Source organism: Otolemur garnettii, unplaced genomic scaffold (assembly GCF_000181295.1).
Source record: "Otolemur garnettii isolate 467f Iridium unplaced genomic scaffold, OtoGar3 scaffold00045, whole genome shotgun sequence".
Taxonomy (NCBI): Eukaryota; Metazoa; Chordata; class Mammalia; order Primates; family Galagidae; genus Otolemur; species Otolemur garnettii.
The window spans coordinates 1,325,342-1,332,330 of NW_003852440.1; positions in this window are offsets into that span (position 1 = coordinate 1,325,342).

Genomic DNA, 6,989 nt, shown 5'->3' on the forward strand with positions numbered 1-6,989 from the left:
ACTTAGAACATGAGGAACTTCATGGCAACAGCCAAAAAGAGAGAATTAAACATGGGTGATGTTGAGAAAGGCAAATTTTTTGTTCAGAAGTGTGCCTGGTGCTGCACCATGAAAAAGGGAAGCAAACACAAGACTGGGCCTAATATCAATGGTCTCTTTGGCCAGAAAATAGGGCCAGGCCATTGGATTCTTTTTATATAGATGCCAATATGAACGAAGGCCTCACCTGGGGAGAGGATAAGCTGATGGAGTATTTGGAGAATCTCAAGAACAAAAATGATCTTCACTAGTAGAGATGAAGAAGAAAGTAGAAAGCAGATAGCTTTCTCAAAAAGAAAGAGGTAAGCTGTCCAAGTTTATACGTTAGTGTTGTTTGCGTTAGGAATTCCATATGGAAGTGTACCAGAGGCACCTCGTAATCTTTTCCAATGCTTCAGACCTGCAAAAGCCTTTGTTGGGCTCTGACCCCAGTACCCTAAAATGTTTTATTATCTTTCTCTGGACCACATACCCTCATTTCCTTAAACTCTCTTTCCTTTAACTTAAGTCAATTGACCCTCCTCTGCTGCTGCTTTTCCAAGGCTGGTTTTTCTTGAGTCACTCAACCTTTGCCTCCATTTTTGATGTGACCTCTACTGCCCGCTCTGTAGAAGCTGCAAACACCCCCGGTTGGTCCCCTGTCCCATTTCTTTCTTATGATAATCCATTACCTCTCAGACAAATGACTTCATAAACATATATCTAGGCTAGTTCTTTTCTACAGCTAAAATGGGATGGCTGTACTACACACATGCAAATACAGCCTCACCCTAACGCCAGCTTCCTTCAGCTCTGTCTAAGCACTGAGAGACTGAAGTGGGTGTAGAGTGGGGAAAGGAGCTCATCTTAAGTTTACTGAAACCACATGTCATCCCCAACAGCAGCAGAGCCATGCTGTACTAACAGCTGGCATGGTGACCTAGAAAGTTTGAGAGAATGCATATTTTTACCTAAAAAGAGTGATGAGAAAGTGTCACCACTTCACACTTACAACAGCATTATAATTAGGCCCACAATCAACAGACACTTAAGAAATAAATTAATGTATCTCTTTGTTGTATATGTATGTGAGATGTAGATAGAAAGGATTTAAATATATTTGGGTTTTTTGTTTGTTTGTTTGTTTTTTTAGATTTTTGGTCTTGAGACAAGGCCTCACTCTGTCACCTGGGGTAAAGTACAGTGTTGTTATCACAGCTCACTCAAGCTTGTGAGCTCAAGCCATCCTCCTGTCTCAGCCTCCTAGCTAGGACCACCATGCCTGGCTAACTTTTAAACTTTTTGTAGACAGAGGGACTGGCACATACTGTCTTCAACTCCTGGCCTGAGTGATCCTACTGCCCCAGCCTCACAAAAAGCTGAGATAATAGGCATGAGCCCCTGCACCTAGCCTAAATGTATTTATTTCTTATTGAAGGACCTGGTCTGTACTACACAGTATTTTACTAAAACATGGAAATGTCTTCTGACTGAGTGAAAAGAGTCATACATAATCAGGCCTCACCATACATATCTCATGTACGTATTTATATCTTTTTTAGTTGTCTCTTTCAGAAGAGGAGCTAGGGCCAGAGGGTCAATAATCCTGCAGATCCCTACCACCAGCTGTGTTTTCTGTTTACTGCCTTAAAAATGTTACTAGTAATATTTAAATATGTTTTTATTGTATGTTATTTAAATAATATCAAATACAAGAATATATGAACATAAATGTGAATACCTTCATTTTTCCCATCCCGACTCATCTCTGTAGAGAGGAGAATGTCAACATTTGGTGAACAGCTGCCATGGTCTGAATGTTTGAGTGCCCCCCACCCCACATTCGTATGCTGAAACCTAATCACCAAGGTTATGATATTACCTGTGGAGCCTTTGGGAGATGATTAGGCCATGAGGGTTCTCTCACTCTTCACTAATGGGATTACTGTCTTTATAAAACAGGATTGAGGAAAGCTCTTTGCTTTTTCTGCCATGTGAGAATGCAGCAAAAGGTATGATCTATGAGGAACAGGCCCTCCCCAGACGTCACATCTGTTGGCATCTTGATCTTGAACTTCCCAGCCTCGGGAACTGTGAGCAGTAAATTTCTGTTGTTTATAAATGACCCATGCTAAGGTATTTTATTATAGCAACCTGAATGGACTGAGACAACATTCTTTGATCTTTTAAAAAACAGGTATTTCTACCTATCTACAACACACCACATACACAAACACACAGAGTTCTGTTTGCTATTTGTTTTACACACATGTGATGATAATTTATAGACCACTCTTCAATTTGCTTTTTCACTTGACAGTAGATCTCACAGAGTTTTGCACATCACTGCATGCAGCTCTATATCCTTCTAGTATAATATTGTTATAACTTATGCATATAACTTATTTCACATTATGCATATAACTTAATATTGTTTGACCACTTCCCTAGATAGCCAGTAAAGAATACTCTTATATATTCATCTTTATGAAGATACAGAAGTATTTCTTTAGAACTCGGTAATTGCTGAATTAGTGGGTATACACGTTTTTTAAAGTTGATCTTTTAGATTTCTTCCCCTCCACATTGTACATTATCCATTAGTTCCTGCTCAAACCTTTGTCATTTTGTATCGTTACTATTATGATAGGCAAAAATTGCATTCTTCTTTTAATTTGTGCTTTGCAGATAGTAGTAAATAGGGATGTCCTTCTATTCTTTCTTTACATTTTTCTTCTGTGAATTTTCTCTTTTATCCTTTGCCCCCCCCCCTTTTTTTTTTTTCAGTTTTTGGCCGGAGCCGGGTTTGAACCCACCACCTCTGGTATATGGGGCTGGTGCCCTACTCCTTTGAGCCACAGGTGCTGCCCTCCTTTGCCCATTTTTAAAATAGGCTATTTAGCTTTCCTTATTAATTTGTAAGGATTCAATGTATGCTAGACATTAATTATTAGTTCTTTAAGTATGTTACAATGTTTCTCCCTAGAGTGTAACTGAACTTCAGGTATGGTGTCCTGAGGCATCCTCCTGGGGCAATGATTTCCTTACCCCAAAGTTAGGGGAAAATTCTACTGTGTTTTCTTATGACATTCACTTTAGGAATAACTTTTAAATTTATCTGGAGTTTATTTTAGTAAGTGGTGTTAGGTATGGAATCTTTTTCATATATATTAATAGTTATTTCTCTCAACACAATTTGGTAAATTTCTACAACTGATATGAAATGTCACTTTTATCATAAGCTAATCTTTATAATATACATGGCTCTCGCCCTACACATTGGTTAAGAATTCCATGCAAGTCACCATCTTCTGGCTGCAGAGGGCTCTGTAAATCTTCTGGCTCTCAGTTCAGTTGTCTTTAACCTAGTGGTTAAGAGTATAGATTCTATAACTAGATCAACTTCATGTTCAAATCCTGCTCCATACTTACAGCAGTGTGGCTTTTTTTTTTTTTCAGTTTTGGCCAGGGCTGGGCTTGAACCTGCCACCCCCAGTATATGGGGCCAGTGCCCTACTCCTTGAGCCATAGGCGCTGCCCAAGATGGTTAATTTCTCTATGCCTCAGCTTCCACAACTGAAAAAGTCCAAACAGGGCCTATGTCACAGGGCTCATGAAAAGATGCAATAAGATCATTTCTGTAATGTACTTAAACTTGTTCCTGCCACATAGCATTCAACACATGTTAACTATTATTATTTATGGAGGTCCAAGGAGGCTTAATAAATAAGGTCCCATTTCCTCCTCTGAATACTAAAGTAATTAAGAGATATGCAAGGAGTAAACCAGATGGAGATGAAATTACAGAGTATCACTTTTATTACTGATAATGTGTCTTTGTAGAGTGTGGTTTCTACCTTCAGGCAAGTGACTTCCTTATATGAGAAGCCCAGAAGTAGATGGACTTAGCCAGCGGCAGTGAACCGGGGCAAATCCGTCTTGTGGAATTCATAGTGATGGGAGTTGAACAGATGCCTCTGCCATCAGGGGATCTCTTCTTTCTCTGATCTGTTACAGCAATAATTGCCTATAAAATTAACTTGGCAATCAGTCCTATGCAGCCCAGTGCCACTCAGTGGAGGTGGTCACGTGCTCTCATTAGTACACTTGGCCGCTGTCAGGCATGTTGATCTCACAGACGTGCACACTGGTGTGTGTCCACTCTCAGAGCCAGCACCCAGCACCCAGCACCCAGCTCTTTGTTGAAAGGCTCATCTTAAGTCTCTATAGCCTGATTTGCCTACCAGTGCAGACAGCAAGAAGTACCTGGAAATGTCTAAGTATCTAGCACACCCTTCACCCAGGGCGCCTCATAACCCACGACTGAAGGGTGGGAGGTATAGATACTCCAGCTCCTTAGCTGCTGACTAGGACACTGTCTCCAAAGCTTCTGCGCAAGACTGACGGATTACTTTCATACAAATCCTCGATTGGGAGCCCAATCTAAGATAGAAAACTATTCCACTATTGTCTAGAGCTATTTATATATTTTTCTTATTTTCAATTGTTTCTATATTCAACTGTGTAAAGGTTTCCATGGGGATAGAAACAGAACCCCAACGTGGTGCAGGCTTTGTACTTTTTCATGCTCCCCACAGCAGAGTTTTACATATAGTGGGGACTAGGATTTTTCCTTTTTATTGCCTTCTCAATTAATTTTTAAAAACTGATGTCAAGGCTCAGTGCTTGTAGCACAGTGGTTACGGCACCAGCCACATACCTTGAGGCTGGCCGGTTTGAACCCACCCCAGCCAGCTAAACAACAATGAGAATGGCAGTAACAACAACAACAATAAAATAGCTGGGCAATGCGGCAGGTGCCTGGAGTCCCAGCTACCTGGGAAGCTGAGGCAAGAGAATCGCTTAAGCCCAAGAGTTTGAGGTTGCTTTGTGCTGTGATGCCACAGCACTCTACCCAGGGCGACAGCTTGAGATTTTGTCTCAAAAAAGAGCAACAACAGCAACAAAAAACTGATGTCAGGGTGGTGCCTGTGGCTCAAAGGAGTAGGGTGCTGGCCCTATATGCTAGAGGTGGCAGGTTCAAACCCAGCCCCGGCCAAAAAGGGCAAAAAAAAAAAAAAAAAACCCAAAAAACTGATGTCAGATCAACTTAAACAACATGAGGAATGTTTGGGGAATATGCATTTTTACATTCCGCATAGAATTTTTTATGCTTATTTTCTAGATACAAAAATATGTTATATACATTTATAAAGATCTGTGGAAATTTAGGTTAATATGAATATTGTATAAAATTATTATTTGGGATCAAGTAGCTCTGTACATGCTCTTAGAGACATTTTGATGTTGCACTTGCTTTTAAGAATTATTAACTAGTGAATAATTAAAATGTTGTCAGAATGGATTCAAGGGCAGTTAGTTTGGTTGCAGATAAAAAGTCATAAGAAATCGATAACCGTCAGCAATGGCAATTAATATGGTTTTACTCACACACTAAAATGATTCAGTGTGGGTCCCAAAATGTACTTTTTTACAGACTATTGTAACTTAGCTTTCATGCCCTAAATAAAAGTGCAATATTAACAATAAATGAATCCAGTAATAGAGGTGCAGGAAAATAATGGTATAGTAATAATATCTGACATTTGCATATACTCTATTACTTTTCAAATACATTTTATAGCTCTTTTACACTGATTCCTGGGCCTAAAACCTGTTTATAAATCTATACACGCTGTATGGTTTTCTTTACTTTGAATGAATGGATTTATGAATTTCAAGCAACCAATTTGACGTTTTTATCAAATTAACTAATTATTTGGTTAAACCAAATCACTTGACCTGCTGTCTTGGTGACAAACAGGTATGTCCTTACGGGTCAGTTTAGGCTTTACTTCAGCCATACCTGGCCCCTGGTCTCTGAGAACTAGATCTGGAAGATGTACCTGTGCTGATCCAAACCCCACCCTGTACATCCTATGAAGCCCCTGGGGCAGGGGCTGATCTCCTGTGTTAGGGAGATCTTTGACATCTGCAAGTGGGTTTACATCTTTCTCTATTCCTACTGTTTGTGTCCTATTACTCCAAGATCTGTTTTCATACACCCACTTTTCTGCGTGGTGCTCCCAGCTTGAGTTCGGCCGTTTGCCACTCAGTTACATCCGTCCATGATAGCGATGAACTCCATCCATTCTTTATAAAAGGGTTAACACCACGTTCCAGGACAACATTCAGTTACTTTTTAGGGTAAAAGTTTTACTCCCTGAAAACATGTTTCATTAAATAAATGTACTTTCCTCACTATTAATATTATTATTAATGGTAGTAATAATAACATTTTAAATTATTACCCTCAGATTACCTGTATTTAAAAAATGGTAGCCAGACGTGTAATAGAATCTGTGGGTGCTTTTTAATTATTAAATTAATCTTTAAACCCACAAGGTATATTTAAGTTTCTTTAGTATCTGAGCAAGTTATGTGCAAATATATAGCAAAAATTTTTGAAATAAATCTAGAAAGTTATCTATATATTTTAAAACCATGCTCTCTATTAATAAATTGGAGACCCTAGCTGAAGATAATTTGTGTACCACATAGTACAGTTTCCAAAATAGTTTGAACTGAAATATCCTGATGCCTGAGGAAACATTTATTTTGTTGAAATTAAGAGGTCAAATGTTCTAACTTATACAATAGCACATACGTAACCTTTCATTGTCTACTTAGTTTTACTGCTGTGCATTTACCCACTTACTAGTCTTCTAATAAGATACTATCCTAACCTCTAGGATAAACTCATTCACTGGGGATCTGAGGGAGGAATTTTTCTTTCTAGCATGTTCTAATAATTTTTTAAGGCTATCAGTAAGCATCTTAGCCAACTAGCTGCTGGCATGGATTTCCAGCTGGAAAGAGAGACTTTCTGAGAGCCAAATGAAGGTTTTGTTCCAGAGGTCAATGCCCAGGGGGGAGGTGCTCAAGAGATTTCTTTTTTATTCTTTGTGTCT